At 48.2% G+C, this 21,875-nt stretch overlaps 1 protein-coding gene across 2 annotated transcripts in view; it reads left to right on the top strand.

The window, feature by feature from the left end:
* The first annotated feature begins 2,905 nt into the window (after nucleotides 1–2,905).
* The window catches only part of GPR35 (G protein-coupled receptor 35), a 33,379-nt gene continuing 14,409 nt past the window's right edge, over nucleotides 2,906–21,875 (top strand). Inside the window, exon 1 of one of the 2 annotated variants that reach the window (XM_078154646.1) lies at nucleotides 2,906–3,605. The gene's annotated coding sequence lies outside the window, so the exon portion shown is untranslated. The remainder of the gene's footprint in view (nucleotides 3,606–21,875) is intronic. The other variant, XM_020972234.2, reaches the window with a different exon arrangement.

The following is a 21,875-nucleotide window of genomic DNA, read 5'->3' on the forward strand; positions in this document are numbered from 1 at the left end:
GAACCAATTACACTCCTCCTCCGCCATGGGAGCAGAGGCCTAAGCAGAAAGGGAGCTCAGCCCCAGGGCTCTCTAACACCCACCAGGGCCTTCCAAAGCAGCTATTAAAGATGGGAGATCCAAGCCCTGATTTCTTCCTGAGCTTGGAAGCAAGGTCAGTGCCTAGATTAAATCAAATAGTCCAGAATGTGATCTGTGGTTTGCAGTGTGAGCCTCTCACGTGTCATGGGCTCCTAGAGACTAGAGAGATCGGATACTGTTTTATGGGAAACACGCGAATCATTTCCTTGAAGTCCTTACATAAATGCCCTCCCCATCCTCCCCCATCCTCATAGGAGGAATAGCTGGTAATGAATAGGAAGAGGAGCTGGGTGCCTGGAGATTGCAGCAGGTTTGTGGCTTTAGGTGGAGGGGGGCTGGCTTAAAATTAATATGCACATGAGTGTGTGTGAATGTGTGTACGAGTGAGTGTGAGGATAGGTGAGTCTGTGTGTGTATATATGTATGTATGAATGTGTGTGAGTGGGTGTGAAAGTGTGTGCATATATGTGAATCTGTGTAAGTATATGTCTACATTAATATGTGAATGTGTGTGAATATATGTGTGAGTGGTGGGTGTACTGTGTGAGGATAGGTGAGTCTGTGTGTGTATATATGTATGTATGAATGTGTGTGAGTGGGTGTGAAAGTGTGTGCATATACGTGAATCTGTGTAAGTATATGTCTACATTAATATGTGAATGTGTGTACGAGTGAGTGTGTGTATATGTGGGAGTGAATGTGTGTGAATATACGTGTGAGTGGTGGGCGTACTGTGTGAGGATAGGTGAGTCTGTGTGTGTATATATGTATGTATGAATGTGTGTGAGTGGGTGTGAAAGTGTGTGCATATATGTGAAGCTGTGTAAGTATATGTCTACATTAATATGTGAATGTGTGTGAGTGGGTATGAGTACATGTGAGTGTATGTATAAGAGTTGGTATGTGAGTGTGTATAAGGTTGAATGTGCGATTGGGTGTGTGTATGTGTGTATGTGCCTGTGAGTGAGTGTCTATGTGCGTATGTGTATAAATGTGTGTGAGTGTACATGTGAGGTGTGTGCTAAAGACCAGCTGGGCAGTAAAAAGCCACCAAGCAGCTTTGTTTGTAATGGAAAGAACATTTGGCAGTCACCCAAGACCTGGGTTCAAATGTTACCTGAAACACTAGCTGTGTGATCGTGAGGGAATGACTTAGCCAATTTGACATTCAGTTTCTTCATCTGAAAAATGAGAATGATAGCATGTGTACCTCCCTGAAATGGCATAAGGTCTGGAATGTCATCATCATGATAGACATCATGGTGGAGGGGAGAGAGAGTGAGTCTCAGGGTCAGCAAGACTTGGACTGCCATTGTCTGGCTGGGTGACCCTGGCAAGTCACTTGCACTCTGAGCAACTTTGGAAGACTACACAGTGGAGAGAAATGCCTTGGGGGAGGGGCTCTTCACCAGGAGCTCACTCCATCCGTGGAATGCCAGGTCCACTCTTCTTATGTAGCCCCAGCTGTTATTATTTGCAGGGATGCTACTTCCTTCTGAAGACAAACACAATTTCACTGTCTTCATATGTGAGAAGGTCAGGCAAGGGGAAGGAGGAGAATTGTTTTGATCTTTTAATTGCCAAATGTTGATGGTCTTTTCTCCATCCTAATCCTTCTCCAGCTCTCTGCCAAATTTAACAGTCACGGTGGTCTGTGAATCCTCATTTGATCCCGGTTAGTCTCTCATCTCTGGGTTGTCCTGCTCTTTCCTGGCTCAGCCTCTAGCTGCCTGCCTGCTCCTTCTCAGTCTCCTTTGTGGGTCCCTCATCCATGTCATGTTCCCTCTGGGTGTTCTCTAAAATTCGATTCTTGTTTCTCTCCTCTTCTCCCTCTATGCTGTCTATTTCCTGGTAACCTTGTGGGCTTCCAGGGGTACAACTATCATTTCTATGCAGATCGCTCTCTGCTCAATGTATACAGTCCCAAGTCTCTCCCCAGGCTTCAGTCTGACATCATTAGTTACCTATTGGACAGTTCCGAGTGGATGTCCCAGGGTTATCTCCAGCTCAATATATCCCAAACTGAATCCATTCTCTTCCGCCTCCCCCACTGTCCCCCTTTTCTGTTTCTGTAGAAGATGCCACCATCCTACCAGCCTCCCAGATTCTTAACCTTCTCATTATCTTCATCTCCTCTCTGTCCCTCACCTCCCATATACAGCCAGTGGCCAAATCTTGTAAAAATAAAACCAAACCGGGCTGGGGTGACATCTGTGGTCTCATGCCCCTCTGTATACTGAAGTGAGCAAGAATGAGGATTAAGGGTGGGAGTGGGACTGAAGGGGAAGCCTGTGAGCTAGATCCTGAAAATCTTGAGAAAAGAGAGAGAATGGCCTGGGGCCAAGTAGATGCTTTCAATAAGGAGCTAGATGCCACTACAGACAGAAGGAGCGAACCTCCGAGGGTGAGAGGCTGGCAACAGAGGGAAATATTTGGAAGTAGATGCGAGAGCCGACAGTACTTAAGGTGGGACAGGAGAGGGTGTGTACCAAGTGCTGGAGGGGGTGGCCAGGGAGGCAGGGTCTTTTGTAGGGGCAGCTAGGGTTCCACAGATGCAAGAAGAGAGGAGGATTATGAGAAGAAGAGGGTTAATATGCTGGACAGTTTGTTAATGTGGGAGCTGGGAGATTCCAGAGGCGCAATGGAAGGGGGGAGCAGAGCGGGGGGTTGCAGGTTACCCTAAAGGGTAACTGCGCCTGCCGGTGCCCGTCTCTCCAGGGCTTGCTGACTCTTTTTAATGCTCACCCCTGCTCCCAAACAGGGCTTCAGGACCCCCCTGAGGCGGAGTCGGCCTGGGGAATCTCTCGCTGGAGCAGAGCAGTAGTTATCAGGGATGCTTCAGACGGCGCTGGACTGCAGGCAGGGAGACGTAAAACTCAGCTCTTCGTGACCTTTTCTGGGAGCAGAAAGCAGCTGGAGAACTAAGTGCTGTTAGTGTCCAGGGAGGTTTCCCACCCAGTTGCCCGATGTTCCCCACTCCACCCCGCAAAGGAGAGGCTTGGGAGGGTAAAAGATCACGGAGCTCAAGGTTACGCAGCCCAGACCCCTCATTTAACTGAGATCACACCGCTAGCCTGTGGTAGAGCTGGGCTTCTGCACACCCAACCGCAGTCAGATTCTCCCCTTTCTGATGACGAGAAGGAAGCGTCGGGGCTGGGACAGCAGGATCCCCAGACGATGTGATACCCTTTTCATCTGAAGTCCGGCGGTTCCCTCGATTTGACCACAGTCTGCGACCTTTCTGTGGAAAGACCTTCGAGGGTGAAAGAGAAATATTCGCACCCTGTGGGAAATGGAGAAGGGGCCCTAACCCTTCTGTGGTGCAGAGACCCCAGGAAGCTCCGCCCAGCCCGGGGAGCTGGGACTGAGCTGGGGAGGAAGGAGCTCATACTGAGAGACAGAGGAAGTCCAAGAGCACAGAGAGGAGCACCCCGGCTCGGGCACAGTTCAGCTGTGCGCGAAGAGAGGAACAGAGTAAGGGAACCCTCCGGCCCCTTTGTATCTCACCACCACTGATCATATTGGTGAGTATCCCGGCTGGGGCACGGTAACCGGGGGGGGGGGGGGGGGGAAGGAAGGGGAACTCCTCAAGGGGTCAGTGCAAAAGTGCGTGCTAGGTGACCTGTGCATGTAATAGCAGCAATAGCTGTTATCAGGCTATAACAGCAAGCATTCCTGGGTGGAGGGAGCGCCAATCCAAGAGTATCTGAAATTCTGGGAGAGGGGCTTGCTTGACTGTTTTCTTAATTGTCTAGACTTAAGAAAGTGATGGAGAAAATTTTAATAATGCAGATCAAATTGGGCGGTATGTCTTGGGTACATTTAGTTGTTTTCTTTTCCCTCAGACAGCCAGTTAAACATTTACCAGCACACCCAGTTTAGAAGTCAGTCAAGCATTTGCGAAGGGCCTACTTTGTACCTGGTGCTTCTGGGGGTTCTGGGGAGACAGTCGCAGAAACGAGACGTGCCCTGCTCTCAAGGAGCTCACATATGATGAAGTGTTTTGTTCTCATAGCTGTATGATCCTGGGCAAGTCACTTCACCGTGTTGGCCTCAGTTTCCTCTTCTGTAAAGTGAGCCAGAGAAGGAAATGGCGAACCACTCCAGTATCTTTGACAAGGAAACCCCAAATGGGGTCACAAAGGGTCAGACGTGACTGAAAAAAAAATGACTGAACAACAAGCCTGTGGGGGCAGCTAGGCGGTACAGTGGATAGGTCACCAGCCCTGGAGTCAGGAGGACCTGAGTTCAAATCCAGCCTCAGACACTTGATACTTACTAGCTGTATGACCCTGGGCAAGTCGCTTAACCCTAATTGCCTAGCAAAAAACAAAAAACAGAACAGAACAACAAACCTGTGAATTAAGCAGGACAGGCATTACTGTTCCCATTTTAGGGCAGGGGAAACTGAGTCTTACAAAATACTAGGTGGCCTGCACTGAGCCACACAGATAGTAGTGGTAGACTCCAAGGTTAACACTCTTTTTATTTGGGCTGAGTAGGGGTGGACTGGAGAGGCCATGGATAGAGAGCTAATCTCCAAATCTGAAAGACCCGGGTTCAGGCCTCTCTTCTGACTCCTTTCCTGTGCAGGGGCCAAGTCGAGGAGGCCTCTGTGCAGCCCCAGGCAACCCTCTAAGCTGAGCTGGCTGTTCTACGTGAGTGGGAGGGATTACTCATCATCTGTCCCCTGCACCAATGGAAGTGGGGAGAGGGGGGAGATGGTTTAGAATTAGGAGATCCTTCGTGTTTGTCTTCTTTTAAACATCCTCTTCTTTCTAAATAATGTTTTATGCACCGGCCCAGGAGCCACAGGGAACAACGTGTGCATGCCTCATTGCACACCCATAGTCCTCCACTTTGTCACCCATCTCTCAGCGGACAGGCAAGATCTCGATCATCCTCTCCCATCCTCCCCCCATGAAAACATCTCCTCCAGTGCATTCTCTCCTTCTTGTCTGACAAGAAATTTCTTCTTGAATCTTTCTTCCCCTGGAGGGACCTGGTGGAAAAGATAGTATAACTAAGGGAACCCCCGCCTGCTGGTGCCACAGCTGCACAGAGTCAGGCCCTTCTCTCCCTAGGCCTCAGTTTCCCCCTCTGTCGACTAAGAGGGCTGGGCTAGATGACTTCTAAGGCCCCTTCCAACTTTAGCATTTGGAGCTTCTAGGCTAGACATTTAATTATGCGATAATTATACAATAATAATTGTTACTGTATGCTTAGCACCCCCAACCCCATGTGCTGGGAAGGAAATAAGAGAATACAGGGTCTCTCCTCTCCCAAAGGCAGTGGAAAGACTGAGCACAGAATGTGGAGTCGGGGGTCCTGGATTTGAATCCCAGTTCATTGACTACCTGTGTGACCTTAACTTTCATAGACCTCAGTTTCTACATCTATATAATGAGGCGATTGGACTAGATGTCTCTGAGGTATGAGCAGATGACTCCAGAATCCTCTGATCTTTCAGAGAGCTCGTGGTTTGGGGGGAGGGGGGTGGTGAGGAGGCAGGTGGCAAATGAGGCAGCTAGGGGGCACCATAGAGCATAGGGCACTGGGCCTGGAGCCAGGAAAACATGAGTTCAAATCCAAACTTGGATATTTTCTAGCTATGACATGCTGGGCAAGTCTCTTAACCTCTGTTTGCCTCAGTTTCCTCATCTGAAAAAATGGGGATAATAATAGAACCGGCCTCCCAGGCTTGTTGCGAGGAGCAGCTGAGATAATATTTGTAAATCACTGTGGCAGCCTCAAGTAGCCAGATAAGTGCTAGCTATTGTGATGGAAGGAGGAAGCCCATTTCTGGGAGGTCCTTGGTAATGGCCCCCAGTGCTGTGAGCTGGCCAAGCTGGCCTGGCCTGAAGGGGCAGCCTTCAGGCAAGCGCTAGGGACAGAGAGGGGAAGGGGCGGAAGGAGGAGAGGCAGCTTGGGCGTCCTTGTGGCTTGCTTCCTGCCAATCGGAGAATGTTGGGGCTCGAAAGGGTGGGATCTTCTCTCACCTCTCGCCTCTTGCCTCTCCATCTGGCTTGTCTCGCTCACTTCTGGGAGCACCACCCCCCCTTCAGAAAGGCCACTGACCAACTGGACGCTGTCCAGAGGAGGCAGACTGGGCCATATAAGGATTGGCTGGAGAACGTGGGATGTTTGGTCTGGACAAGGGGGGACATGCGAGCTGAGCTTTCATGGGGAAGAGGGAGAGAGCAGAAGTAGAAGCAATGAGGGCTGGGGAGGCGGACTGGGGCTCAAATTTCCTGACACTTAGCACTGGCCCCAAGGGGAATGTACTACCTGGAGAGGTAGTGAGCTCCCTGTCCTTAGAAGTCATTGAGGGCATTCTTGTTCAGCTATGGCTGGACTTGCCTGCGAAGCCCCTAAGAAGCTCGTTAAGCCATCCAGTCTGATCCCTTCATTTTACAGTGGAGGAAACTGAGGTTGAGTGACTTGTCACCCGGGGGCAAGATTTGAACACGGTGTTCTTTGCACTCCTAAACCCACATCTCAGCATCAGGAAGCTCCATGAGCCTGGCTGGAGACTGGAAGCTGCCCAGCTCCTTCTGCTTGCGTGAGCAACCTTTGCTTGGTGCCTGGTCCTTCCCTCTCTGGCCTCTGGCCTCTCCCCTCTGCCCAGTCCCCTCCACTTCTGCTCTAGCAGGTGCTGGGAAAGCTTGACTCTGTGGCATGTCCCATTAGAACATAAGCTCCCTGAGGGCAGGGACCTTTTTTGCCTTGTTTTTTTCATCATCAACCACAACCACAGCAGTAATTTATTAAGAACTTAATATGTGCTATGCACGGTGCTAAGCAATAGGAATAAATACAAATAAAAAGATAGTCCTTTGCCCTCAAGGAGCTTACATTCTATTAGGGGAAGACAACCCATAAAAGGAAGCTTAGCATGATCTTTAATGGTTTTCTGTGTAGAAGTCTTCTCTTCCTTCTTGATCATGAGCTTCCCAAGTGCAGGGGTCTTATGTCTTCTCTGTACCTCCTTTCAACAGCTACTTTTAAAAAAAATGTTCACATTAGTCATATTGTAAAGAAGAATTAGAGCCAAATAGGAGGAACCACCAGAAAGAGGAAACAAAACACCACAGAAGAAAAAAATAGCAAATAGTCTGCTTCAATCTGCTTCAAACTCCGTAGTTCTTTCTTTGGATGTGGAGGCCTTTGGAGATGTCTTAGATCATTTCATTGCTGAGAAAAGCTAAGTCTATCAAAGTTAGTCATCACACAGTGTGGCTGTTACTGTGTACAATGTTCTCCTGGTTCTGCTCACTTCACTCAGCACCCAAGTTCTTTGACAGCCTAACCAGTCCTCCTATGGCACAGACTCGAGGCCCTTCACTGTCTTGGCTGCCCTCCCCCGGATACTTTCTGGCTTCTTTACATCCTTCCTTTCTGCGGTGCCCAGCACTGACCACAACACTCCAGATATGTCCGAACCATGCTCCCTGCTTTTATGCTTTTGACCCTCTGCCCCCATCTTTGCTCTTTCTTTCGGCCTCGTCCCTGGCCTGGGGAAGGGAATAGGGAGGTGAGAGGGAGCCCTCGTTCTGACGCAGGGTCTTCCACTCAAGGACAAAATCTCTGATTCACAGGAAAGGTGAAAGTCTGAACACACCACTTGTCCTTCCCCCAGATTAGCATTTTAAAGGAGGACCATCCCTACCCCAAAGGAATAATTGGCATTTGGAGTAGTGGATAGGAAGTAGCCTGGAGTCCAGGAGACCAGGATTCAAATCCTGCCCTTGCCATGTGCTATGTGTCCTTGGGCATCACCCAAGGACTTAACTTGCTTTAACTTCCCAGTGCCCAGGTCACTTTCTGAGATTCTAAGATGCAGAGCAGCCCATTGGAGCTAAGCTCTTCCCTAGGGAACTCCCTCTACTGCTTAAATCAAGGTGCCCCCCCCCAAACCCAAAGAAATAAACAAACAAAAAATGAAACCGGTTGATGGGAGAAATGTCCTAGATGAGGTTTGTCCGTATTTTGGCAAAACATTTGATCCAACATTTCATGCTATTCTTGTGGAAAAGAAGAAGAAAAGTGGGCTGGACAAGGTGCCAGTGGATGGATTTGGAAGTGGTTAAATGTCTGGACTCAGCCTGTAATCATAGTGGTTTGATGTTAGCTGGGGAGGAGCGGAGTGGTCCAGAAATCAGCCCTGTGGCCCTAGCGCATTTAACATTTGTATCAGTGCCTTGGATAGAGGTGTGGTTGGATGATCTGCCTGTTTCTGACACCCAGCTGAGAGAGTCAGCTGCCATAGCCGACATCAAAGTCAGGTCCAGAAAGGTCCCTGGGGCCTGCCTAGAGCATTGGCTGAATCTAAGACGAAATTTAATAGGGCTAAATACAAAGGCAAACACTTCAGTTTGGAAAAAAAAATCTGTTCTACAAATACACATCATAAAAAGCATGGTTAGGTAACAGTTTATCTGAGAAAGATCTGGGGGTTTTCAAAGCACCTTTAGCTTAATATGAGTCAGCAGCGTGATGTGCTGCCAGAAATTCAAGGTGATCATGGGCTGTGGTAATGGAGGCTGAGTTTCCTGGAAAGAGGAAGGAATAGTCCCATTGGTCTTTGCCTGGGCTGACATACTTGGAGAGTTGTGGTCAGTTCTGGGCACCACAGAAAGGAAAGATGTCGGAAAGTATCCAGGGGAGGGCATCCAGGACAGTGAAGGGCCTTGAGTCTGTGTCATAGGAGGATTGGTTAGGCTTTAAAAGAACTTGGGATGAATAGCCCAGAGAGGAGGAAAGCCAGAGGCAGGGAGGAAAGGGATGAAAGTTGTTCTGCCTGGTCCCAGTGAGTGGAACGAGGAGCACTCGGGGCAAATGGCAGAGTCCAGTTTAGGTCAGACGACGGTCTAACAATTGGAGCTGTCCAGCAGCGCTGCCTCCCAATGGAGGTCTCCAAGCTGAGTCTGGATGCCCCCTTGTTGGCAGCTGGGATTTCTGCCCTGTATGAATCAGATTAGATGCCCCTGGGCTCCCTCCTGGCTCTCAAATGCTGTGATTCAAGGATTCTATTTCCTCCAGTTCTGAGACTGCCTAATTCTCTGACCTCCCTGCTGATCTCCCATCTTGCATGTCCAGCTGCCTTTCACACATCTTGAACTAGATGTCCAGTGGACATCTTGAACTCAATATGTCCAAAACTGAACTCATTATCTTTTCTATTAAACACTCTCATTTTCCTACCTTCCCTGTTACTGTAGAAGGCAACACCATCCTTCTTGTCCCTTAGACCAACAACCTAGATTCCTCACCCTCTCATCCCCCCAAATCCAATATGGTGCCGAGGCCTGTCAATTTCACCTTGGCAACATCTCTCCACTACAACCCCTTCTCTCCTCTGCCCCTTCCCCCACCCTGGTGCAGCTCTCATCACCTCATACCTGGACTATTGCAACAGCTGCTGGGGGGTCCACCTGCCTGCCTCAAGTGCCCCCACTCCAGTTCATCCTCCATTCAAACACTGAAGTGATTTTCCTGAAATGCAGGTGCTGGTTCTGTGAGGATCAATTGTAAAGAGCTTTGCAAGCAGTAAACAGCACATTCCAATCAATTCAGTCTGTAGGACTGTAGATCTCTACCTGGAAGAGACCCGATTTAATCCAAATTCTTCTTTTGCCAGATGAGGAAATTGAGGCCGCTTAGAATCATGATTTAGGGCTCCAAGTGACTTCAGAGACCATCTAAACCTACCCCTTCATTTTACAGATTAGGGAAGGGAGGTTCAGAGAATGGATTTGCTCAGGTTCAAGTCAATTCAGCAAGCATTTATTGAGTACTTACTATGTGCCAGGCACTGGGCTGGCTTCTGGGAACACCAAGACAAAGAATAATAGTCCTATTCGAGGAGGTTTCCTTCTAATAAAGGTTACCAACAGAAAGAATATAGAAAGACAAGAATAAAGGGCTAAGGCCGAGCTTTGGGGGATCCTCACCCTTAGGGAACTGGAGAGAAATGAGGAAACACAAACAAGACTGAGAAACTGTTGGCAGAGAGGAGGATGCTCTGCACAGAGCAGTCATGCTTCAATTTAGCTAAGCACCTGCTATGTGCTTGACAATCTTTGAGGCACTAGGGAGACTAAGCCCTTCCCTCTGGGGCATTACTTGGACAACTTCCGCATTTAGGCATGATTTATGGGGTGTGTGTGTGTGTGTGTGTAGATAGATGTGGGGGAGGGAGGTTGCTGAGGAAAGCAAAAGGGCTTACAGAGGCAGGGGAGCTGGGACACTCCTGAATGTCAGGCAGTCCCACCCTCTTCATCCCAGGAGACTTTCTTTGTTAACCGCCCCCACATGACAGAATCCTGGCTTGGGACGTGGCCAAGAGAAGCTCCTGAGTTCTCTCAGGAGGATGATGAAGGGCTACAAATCCAGGTCACATAAATGAAGCGCTTACTGTGTGCCAAGGGCTGTGTGGACGCAGATAGAAAAGCAGAGACAGGTCTGGCTCTCAAAGGGCTCTTGATCTGACGGGGGAGACGGCACAGTTAGGAGACTCAGGTGTAGGGCCGATGGAAAGTTCCTGAGATCTTTCTGGGCCAATGGAAGGACAGATGGAGAAACTCAAGGGTGTGGATGGCAAGGAATCCCATCCTTGGCTGGAGTGTACCAGGGAGAGAGAAGGCTGGTGCACAAACCTATCTGTCTTTGTACCATTTCAATTAATTAAGCCATATCCATTTCTGAAATTGAGCCTTTTCATGGCACCAAGGACTCTGGTGTCGAGACCTATCTTTCCTGGGTTTTCAGAAGATGTGCAGAAACAGCTGTCAGGTCAAGGGCAGGTGGGTGGTGCAGTGACTGGAGTCAGGAAGACCTGGGCTCAAAGGGGGCCTCAGACATTTAGTAGCTGTGTGACCCTGGGCAAGTCACTTAATCCTGCTTGCCTCAATTTCCTCATCTGTAAAATGATCTGGAGAAAGAAACAGCAAACCACCCCAGTATCTCTGCCAAGAAAAGCCCACAACGGGGTCACAAGGTGTCAGTCACTACTGAAGTGACTTGTTAAGGGTTGCTGTCGGGATGACGGTGGAGCCAAGGCTGGGGTCTGGAGTGGAGGGGCTCTGGGGGGCCATCTCCCCCAGGTGCGATGGGAGGTGGGAGGTGTGATGGCTCTGGCATTTCCGGCCTTCTTCATCCTGTCTCCTGTGTGTCCCATGGGGTAGCACTCCTGCCAGCAGGTCAGCATCATGCCAGTCGGTGTGGCCAGTGGTGATGCTGGTGGGGCTGTGTCTCCACAGATACTTAGATGAGGAGCGATTAAGACAGCTGGGGATGTTTAGCCTGGCTTGAGGAGCCTCCAGAGGTCCATGGGAGCTGGCTTCAAGTATTTGGAAGCGGGCCTGGCTTTGTTCACCTTGGCCCCAGCGGGCAGACCCAGGAACAGTGGGAGATGAGGTGTTCAGGTGAAAGGATCTGGCCTCTGACTTCTCAGAAATCCTCCTTCAAAGATCCCGATCCAAAGACCAGGTCTGGGGGCACCTGTGAATGCCGTGGGGGCTGTCCTGTTATTCCCCCATCTGGCTGCATGTCCATGCCACTTCTGGGTCCCGTCATGCATTTTAGGGGTGATCCCTTCTCCTCCGTTCCTCGGGCACAAGTCAGAGTTGGTCAATATCCTGCACTGAACTGTAGGAAAAAAACCAATGTAGGCCATGCGATGGAGCTAAGGTCCAAGACACAGCTTGTTCTGCACATTCTGCTTAGAGGCCCCTCTGACCTTCTGAGGTTACCTCTCTTATCAGAAAGCCCTCTGCCCCAGGGCTTTTGCAGGCCGTTTTGGACAGTAACTGCAAAATAAGAATGAGGAAATTCCCACAGAATAAGCCAGAAGTGCCGGCTGAGCTGCTCAAGGCTTACTTTCTGAATTAAGCAGTGAGGGCGGTCTGGCTTCTAGGAAGAAGAAGACTTCCCTGCTTGTTTTGTCTAGTGGTTGGGCAACCTCAGGGCCGCCTCCTCTTCTGATTTGTCCCTGATAAGATAAGGGACTCTCTGGATGCGGTTAACCAAAGACTATTTATTCCTTTCCAGTATTAAGTTCTGGACCCTGCTCCTCATCCATTTACAGTGCTTAGCCAAGAGAGACTCCTTGTGTATGGATTGCACTAGAAAGTCAATCAATCAATCAACAAGCACTTTTTTGGGGGGGGCAATTGGGGTTAAGTGACTTGCCTAGGGTCACACAGCTAGTAAGTGTCAAGTGTTGGGTCTGAGGCTGGATTTGAACACATGCCCTCCTGACTTCAAAGCTGGTGCTCTATCCACTGCGCCACCTAGCTGCCCCTCAGTAAGCACTTATGAAGCACCTTGTAGCACCAGACACTGTGCTAGGCACTGCAGACATTCAACCAAAACTTCGTGAGGGCCTTATATTCCAATGTGGGTGTCAGCCAGGACACATCCCTATCTACATCTCTATTTATAACAATGTCATCTGTATCTGCAGATACATTATGTCTGGAGAGAGATCTGGAGAGATATGACATCTATGTCTATCAATAGATAGACTCTAATTACACCTGCATCTATAGACGTAAGGAGATGTGTCTTTGTATTATGTCTATACTGATCTATGCATTAGTAGATACACAATAAATATAACTACATGAATAAATAACATAAATAAATAAAATCAATGCAAAGGAGTCGAATACAAGACTGTTTTAGAGGATGAGTTCTGATGTTTGGAGGGGCATCAGCAGGAAAGTCTTCACGAAGAAAGAAGTGTGTGAGCTCCATTTCATTATTATTTAGTCGTGTCTGACTCTCCATGACCCACTTTGGGGTTTTCTTGGCAGAGATTCTGGAGTGGGTTGCCTTTTCCTTCTCCAGCTCATTGTACAGAGAAGGAAACTGAGGCAAACAGGGCTAAGTGACTTGCCCAGGGTCACACGGCTAGTAAGTGTCTGAGGCTGGATCTGAACTCAGGAAGATGAGTCTTCCTGCCTCCAGGCTTGGCCACTATCTATCGCACCACATAGCTGCCCCAGCTTAAAGAAAAAGAAAGACTCTCTGAAGTGGAGATAAGGAGGGAGGGCGTTTCAGGCAGTGGGGACAGACGCTGGAAGGGCAAGGAGGTGGGGAATGAAAAGTCTTGTGTGAGAAACAGAGGGAAAGCCAGTTTGGCTGGAACTAAAAAATGAGGCTGGAACAATAGAGTAGGGCCAGGTTGTGAAGGGTTTTAAGAGCTAAGTTGAGGGGGAAAGACTCACTGTTTCACAAAAACTGTTGGGAAAAGTGGGCAGCAGCCTGGCAGACATTAGGGTTAGGCCAGTACTTCACTCTCTAACTATGATAAGGTCTAAATGGATGGATGACCTAGATATAAACGGTCGTGTCATAAGCAAAGGGAGAGGGACACAGAAGACATGCCATTTTACGTCAGTGGATAGGGGAGAGTTCATGAAACAAACAATAGAAACCACACAAGATTAAATGAACACTTAAAATTAAAAACCTAGAAGGGAAATAGGTAAATGGGGATAAACACCTTTGCAGTGTTTCTCTGATAAAGGTCATTTCAAGATACCTCAGGAACTGACTCAAAGATATAAAAGAAAGAGCCAGTTGCCCATTGATGGGTGAAGGACGGAAGAAATCCGAGTTATCAACAACCAGGTGAAAAAATGCTGCAGATCACTATCAGTGAGACAAATGGAAATTAAAGCCGCTTACGCCCAGATGACAAAAATGGAAGCTAACAAGGATGGGAGGGGCTGCAGGAAAACACAGAGACCTGGGACCTGGGCCAGGCTTCTGGAAAGCAGTATGGAACTGAGCCCATCAGGTTACTCAGCCACACATGCTCTGAGCCAGCTATACCATTACCAGGCCTATATCCCAAAGAGAGCAAGGAAAGATGGAAAGGACCCATGTGGTACAATGGATAAAGCACTGACCCTGGAGTCAGGAAGACCCGAGTTCAAATCCAGCTTCAAAAACTTACTAGCTCTGTGACCCTGGGCAAGTCACTTCACTTCTGATGTCTCAGTTTCCCCGTCTGCAAAATGAGGATAATTATAGCACCTACTCCCAGAGCTGTTGTGAAGCTCAAATGAGCTCGTATTTATGAAGTGCTTAGTGCAGAGTATGGTACGTAGTAGGCGCTACATAGGGCAGCTAGGTGATGCAGCGGATAGAGCGCCAGGCCTGGAGGCAGGAAGACTCCTTTTCTTGAGTTCAAATCCAGTCTGAGACACTTAGCAGCTGTGTGATCCTGCGCAAGTCACTTCACTCTGTTGGCCTCAGTTTCCTCATCTGTACAATGAGCTGGAGAAGGAAATGGCAAACCACTCTAGTGTCTGTGCCAAGAAAACCCCAGATGGGGTCATAGAGAGTCAGACACAAGTGAAAATGAATGAACAAGGTGCTAACATGTTAGGTATTTACTATTAATATTATGCACAAAATATTTATGGCAGCTCTTTTCAGATTAACCAAAACTGGAATGATGAAACACATTTGTGCTTAGCACAGTGACTGGCACGTAGCATGCATTTACTAAGTGCTTGTGGATTTGACTACGTGATATCATGGTATATTGCTTTGCCATAAAAATGATCAAATAGATAGTGTCAGAGGAAATTGGGGGAGATCTCTGTGAGCAGATACAGAGTGAAATGAGCAGGTGCAGAAAAACAGTGGGCGTGTATGATGACTGAAGTATTGAGAACAGCAGCCTTCAAAGAACTGATCGCTAGCTTGGACCCATTTGGAGAACTAGGTACATACCCTATCTTGAACTGGTTCAAGATTCGAGCAAGTTATGAGATTAAGAAGACCAGATCCAGGCCACCATGATGACACTGATTCTTAATTTTTATAACTCAACAGAAGCCTTCATGCTTGGGTTTACTCTTAGGCATCTCTTCACTGGCCTTTGGGGCATGTACCCCATTTTTTTTGAGGGAGATGGAGGCATGATTCACAGCCACATAACACTTAAGGAAAGGATGGATTTCAGCCTCTGTTAGCAGCTTGGGATCCATGTGAATTTTGTGTGTTTGTTTCAAATGTTCTTTTTTATTATTAACTTAAACTTCAATAAACGCAGACACTTCGGTAAGGAGAGGCCGTGTGGTCTTTTGATTAGGGCACTGGGTTTGGGGTCAGGAAGACCTGGATTCAGAGCTCACTCCAGCTTGATATTCCTGCACAAGTAACCTAAGCTTTCTGTAACTCAGTTTCCTCAACTGTGAAATGAGAGAACCAGATTCCACGGCCTCTAAAATACCTTCTAGTTCTGTGATCCTGAGCATACTCATAGGTTACCTATTCAAAACAGAATCTGGCCTGCTTTATTCCACCTGCTCAGTGCTCTGTACAATATGTTACCAAAATGGGATGTTTATCCAGGATAAAGATTCTCATAAACTGTCAGCAGGCTGCTTTTCTAACCATGTACCCTTGCCCGCCCAGCGGGCTTTCTTCATCTCAAAAGGGACAAAGGGCATGTGTGTATGTGTATTGTATATAATAAGATATATATATATATATATATATATAAAGATGTGTGTGTGTGTAAATATATACACATACACACATATGTATATGTCTCAAAGGTTTTTAACAGCCTTGAAAAAATTCCAGGGCTTTTCTTTTTTTAAGCATTTAGTACAACACCCAGCACGTAGCAAATACCTGAGAAGCGCTTGTGGCTCGATTAGTTGGGTCATCCATTTAGTTTTTCCTGTATGAATTGTTAGGCTGATTTGAGTTGTCAGGGATTTAATGGAAGAAACCCTGTGGTCTCTTGGGACTTAACGCAGTCGAGCACAATATCAGAAAAGGGAGTTTTAGGAGGAAGGACCGCACCATCTGTGGGGGCGTCCCTCTTCCTCTTGGACTCTGAGTAGGATATGCTTTGTGACAGTGATGAATATCTGTGAAGACCAGGCTTCTCTCTTTGTAATGCTTTGCTTGAGGTCAATGATCAGGGAGGCTGTTAAGTTATCTCTGTGGCTGTCTCTGGACGCTGAGTTAGAAGACCTGGGTGTACATTCTGGCTTTGCCACTTAAGCAATTTTTGTGATCCTCAGCAAGTCACTGGACTCTTGGGCCATCAGTTTCTTCCCTCATAAAACGAGGAGTGGGGCATCTTCAGACTCTGTATCTATGAACCCTTCAGCTTTCAAGGACCCTTATGTGAACTTAGTAATCTCAGGGAAGACAACTGTCAGGAGAAAGCATTTTAATTGGGATTTTGCTCTACTGAATTAATCTCCACCCTTTTTAAATACCCAGCAAACATGAAGCATTGTGGAATCTTGAATTCTCTGCCTTGCACAATCATTGTGGGGCTGGGAAGGTGTGTTTAGCTGTGGAAAATTGTTTCTGAATGTTCTCCTGTTCCCTTACCTCTGATGTGTATGTAGATCTGTAGCATCCCTTCTGGGCTTCCTCCTCCAGCTCCTACTTGTTCTAGTGGATTGGGTCCCCAGAGTCATTGAGTCCTTGGGTCCCTTGTGGGTGACTGTCCTCCCCACACTGCAGCTCATGAGCTCCCATGGGGGTACTCCCCCCTAACATTCAGCCAGTAGCTTCATTAACTTTTAGAAAAGGCATTTACTCAAAGAACATAGCAAGAACAGGAGTTACAAGGCAGTCTGTGACTTGTGAATTCTCCCAAAACGAGCATAGAGTCCTTGGTTGGCAAAAGTGAGTGTAAATTTAGAAGGCAAAGTGAAGCGCAGGCATAGGAAACGTGTAGGGATCAAAGTGTGGCACAGCAAATAAGAACCAGCGGCAAGCCGACCGTGCTGCTAGAGCAGCTAGGTGGCACAGTGGATAGAGCACCGGCCCTGGAGTCAGGAGGACCTGAGTTCAAATCCAGCCTTAGACACTTGGCACTTACTAGCTGTGCGGCCATGGGTCAGTCACTTAACCCCCATTGCCTCACCAAAACAAATAAACAAATAAAAGGTTCTACTGCCTTGAGCTGAACACAACTGTGAGCTTTGGGAGTGGCCGCCCCACCCACTTAGGGAGGGATCTGCCTGGACAGTCTTCAGCTCCTCCGGCACTCCTGGGCTCTGGTGAATGTATCCACTCTCCTCGTCCTGCCTCATGGTTGCTCTAGTGAAATAGCTCTGCTCCCCTTTTTGGAGGCTCCTGTTCTCTTTCAATTTTTTTTTTCTTTTGATGATCTGTGTTATAATCATGGGTCTTGTTTCTAGAGAAAGATACATGGGCTTCTATTGCAGACTGAGCACGTTTTTGCTGTAGAAGACTGGACCGCAGAGGGGAGGGGGAGGAAACAACTGACCCATGAAAGCAATGGGTCTAAACTCAGCCATAAGCTGCTACAGAAGCTGTCCTGGAGGCCCACTGGACGCACAAGAGCCTCAGGGGCTTTGCCGATCTTTTGTTTTCCATCACCTCCACGTCCAACTGTGTTCCTTTCTCGTCCCCTCCCTGGAGAGACCTTGGGCGTGTAACGAAGAATGAAAAAGGGAGAACAAAGATGGCCGCTGAAAACGTCCCCCTCCCTCCCGAGATCTCCCCTGCAGGTGCGGGCTTGCTCGCCGGGGTTTTTTGGGTTGCTCTTCACATCTACATTGGCTGCAATCTTTGTGCATATCTCGTTCTCCGGGATCCGATCCCGCTTCCCAGACTGCTCTGTTTCTCTCACATGCGTCATTTCTTCCAGCTCAGGGGATCCCATCACATCCACGCCCCACAATTGGTTTGTTCCTTCTCTCATTCAGGGGCATCTACTTGGTTCCCAGTTCTTCGCTACCGCAAGAGCTCTGCCATGGATATGTGGATGTCTGCCCCAGCTCCCTAGGGGTCTGTACCTAGCCGTGGAATCTCTGCATCAAAGGGGATGGATGTTTTCATCTCTGGCTTAGCATTATTCCGAATTGTTTTGCAGAAGGAGAGGATTAATTCACAGCCCCACCAGAAGTGCATTAGGGTGCCTGGCTTTCCACAATCCCCCTTCTATAAAACATTCTGGCAATTAGATGGGTCTGAGGTAAAACCTGAGTTGTTTTGACTTCTTATTCATTTGTTCTTCAGTCGTGTTTGACTCTTCCCATTTAGGGTTTTCTTGGCAGAGATACTGGACTGGTTTTCCATTTTCTTCTCCTGCTCATTTTACAGATGAGTAAACTGAGGTAGACGGGGTTAAGTGACTTGCCCAGGGTCACACAGGTAGTAAGTGTCTGAGGTGGGATTTGAACTGAGGTCTTTCTGACTCCAGGCCAGATACACTATTATCTACTGCACCACCTAGCTGCCCTAAACCAAAGTTGTTCAGTTGCGGCCAACTCATGAGATACATAGGTCATAGTGGGGAATGTGTGACCAGAGTTCAGTCCAGGCCCTCACATTTAGACACAACAATGATTTTACTTGTGAAAATACTTGGATTAAGATGCTGGTTATTAAAATAAGCCTCCAACATGAGAACCAAAATAGAATAGGCCATCTGGCATCCACTGAGCTTGGAGCCAGAGGCCGGGGTTCAAATGCCCCTCTCCTGCTTGCTAGCTCACTGTGTCTGGTCACATGACCTCCCTGGGCCTCAGTTTCCTTGCCTGTAGCTATCAAGGTGACCTCTCAGGCCCTTCACCACTCCAGGTCTGGGCTTGCCTGGCCACACTTCCTTGGCTAGCTGTGAAGCTTCCAATCTCTTCCCTGACAGCATTGGTCATTTTCCTTTTTTGTAATCTTTCACAATCTGCTGAGTGTGAGGAAGAACCATAGAGTTGATTCACAGACTAAATAAGTTCTGTCTTATCTCAGGAGCTAAGCAGGGTGGGGCCTGGCTAGTCCTTGAGTGACAGAAAATCATTTAGTGACCTGTGGCCCAAGGCCTCACTGGGGCCGAGTACCCTCAGAGCCACTGCCCACAGCCTCTCGTTTTCCAGTGTTCACCTATGATCTGACCCCCCCATTTTACAGATGAGGCTACTGAGGCCCAGTGAAGTGAATGACTTAGCCAAGGCCACACCATCGGGCACAGCAGAGCCAGGGCTCAGACTCAAGTGCTCTGACCCCAGATGGACCATTGACCCCTTCCTGGCTCTTTTCCCCTCCAGCTTTCATCTCTGGATGTTGCTGAATATTTCCAGAAGCCCAGGCTTTCATGCAAACCAGCCTGCAAACCGAGGCTGCCCTGGGAATTTCTAATGCAGGAAATGACCTGGAAAATGAATTCGCCTCTCCTGACTTCCCCAGTGCAGGATAGGAACTCCCACATGAAGGCAACCAGGACAGCAGCCTGCCAGGCTTTCTGGGCTCCCAAGTGGGTGGGAATGAAAACAGCCGGGGAAGATGACCTTCCTAGCTCAGCTTCCATGGAGAAATGGTTCAGTCTAAGCTGGGGGATTGTCCTTGTAGGTTTGGTGAGCAGCCCTGGCTGCTGGCCCTCTGCCACCCCTCTGCCCTCCACCAGTTATGACAGTGGTCACTGATGAACTCCAGAGTGCTTAGGACCACAGAGCCCCAGACTGAGAGCCAAGGGCGAGGTCATTGAGTCTAACCTCCTCATTTTACAGAGAGGGAAACAGGCAGCGAGAGCTCAGAGGACGGGGGCAGGGAGGAGCCTCAGAAGCCATCCCTTTGCTTTACAGAGGAGACAGCCCCCTTTCCTTCCAGACTGGGCTCAGGGCCAAAAAGGAACAAGGAATGGGGATACAAAGCTGGCTTTGGAGTCAAGAAGACCTGGCTCACATTTCACCTCGGACACTTATCAGCTATGTGACCCTGGCCAAGTGGCTTAATCTCTGTTTTTGAGTCTCTTCATCTGTAGAAAGACTCTAAACTCCCTTCCAGATCTAAATCTAAGCCTTTGTTCGTAGATAATTCCAGGGGAGAGGAGGCATAGGAGGTGAAGAGGGAGAGCATTCGGGGCAGAGGGGACAGCCAAGGCAAAGGGGTGGAGGCTGGAGATGGATTGTCACATGTGTGGAACACCAAGTGGCTAGTCTGGCTGCGTTGTAGAGTGGTTGTATGTCTGATGGGGCTGGAAAGATGGGCTAAAGCCCTGTAACAAAGAACTCTAAGTGTCAAACAGAGAAGCCCGTGTTTGATCCTGGGGGTGATCAGGGCCATGAGCTGGGGAGTGACAAGGTCACACCTGTGCTTGGACAGCTGTGTCGGAATAGATTGAGGGAGACTCGAGGCACCAGGGCCGAGGCAAGAGGCTGGGAAGTTCTGAACGTGGCTCCTGAATGTGTGAATGTGGTGCACAGAAGGGGACTCACATGCAGGTTACCCTCATCTGTTTCCTCATCTGTAAAGTGACCTGTAAAGGGCCCCTAAGGCCCTTTGCAGATCTAAATGCAATCCTGTGGTTCACCAGTGCCTTTGGGGAGGGTCCTGCCCACTCCTGCCCCCTCCCCCACCAGACAAACTTTGTGACCAGACCTTAATGAGCCTGCGGAGGGAAGGAAGAGGCCTGAGCTGGGGGCTGTGGGCATTGTTAGACCAACTTTCTGCTAAATAGGGGATGCTTATCAATCAGATAATGGCTGCACAAGTTGTGTCATGTGATTGGGATGGAATACTATTGTGCTATAAGAAATGATGAGGGGGTGGATTCAAAATAATCTGGGCAGACTTACATGAAGTGACGTCAAGTGAAGTGAGTAGAGCCAGGAGAACTTTGTAAGGGCAATATGGTAATGATGATGATAATAACCTCCAGATGTGAAAGAGCCAGCTATTCTGACCAATGCAAAGATTCACAAAAATTCCAAAGGACCGTGATGAAAAATGCTCTCCACCTCCAGTGAGACAACAGATAGACTCAGAATGCAGACTGAGGCATTTTTCCTTTATTTTTCTTGCTTTTCCCCCTGCAATGTGGCTAATATGGAAATGTTTTGCATGACTTCATATGTATGATGGGTATGGTATTACTTGCTATCTCTACTTCTGGGGGAGGGGTACCGTGAGAAAGAAAATTTGGAACTGAAAATAAAATTTAAAAAAAGAGAGGACTTAGGATGCTGTCTTCTCCCTTCCCCGACTTACTCCTGGCACAGGGCTCCCCACAGAGTAAGAATTTGCTAAGTACTTATGGTGGATGAAAAATCCTATGATTTTGGCAAAGTAATCAGATGGAGACAAGGAAGTCTCAGGGCTTGGCTGGGAGGCTGGAAGAGATTGCCTCTTAGATTCCTCCAAACTAAAAGATTTGATGGTTTACAAAAGATTCTGTTGAATGAGGGATTTCATATCAATTGTCGGGAGTGGGCAGGACTCGGGAGTCAGCCTTCTCAGTTTTCTAGTTGTCGTGGGCAGCTGAAGATTACAGGCTGATTACCTAGAACGCTGGGCTGGTTACTGAAAGCTTCCTGAAATCATTAGTGAAGGTTCTAGGCTGGCTACTAACTTTCAGACCCAGGGCAGAGAATTGAAATGCAGCTGGTGGAAGAGGTCAGGGGTCAAAGGAGAAAGCCCATGTCTTTAGTCCAATCCAGGCTAAGAGGAGAAAAGATTAGTTGTGCATAGAGTTCCCAGTGCTCCCAGAGCTTGGGATGTCAACAACAGAAACCCAACAGGAAGGGCAAATTCAGAGTGATTTCAGGTTTCCATCATAGGCCAGGACTTAATCTCTCATTTTCCTAATGGCTGGGCATACAGAATGCTCCCAAAGGGAAGCGATGTAACTGGTTTTATGGACTTAAGGAGCTCAGTCTCACCACTAATGGCAGCTAATTGGTCCCACATAGACAGAAAGCCTGTTTGTTTTCCCTCCTCTTCCTTTGGATATTTGGTCTCCAGTTTTAATGGCTCAGCAGTAACCTCAGTGTATGCAGAGA

This window comes from Phascolarctos cinereus, unplaced genomic scaffold (assembly GCF_003287225.1).
Source record: "Phascolarctos cinereus isolate Bilbo 61053 unplaced genomic scaffold, phaCin_HiC Scaffold_5;HRSCAF=322, whole genome shotgun sequence".
Lineage (NCBI taxonomy): Eukaryota > Metazoa > Chordata > Mammalia > Diprotodontia > Phascolarctidae > Phascolarctos > Phascolarctos cinereus.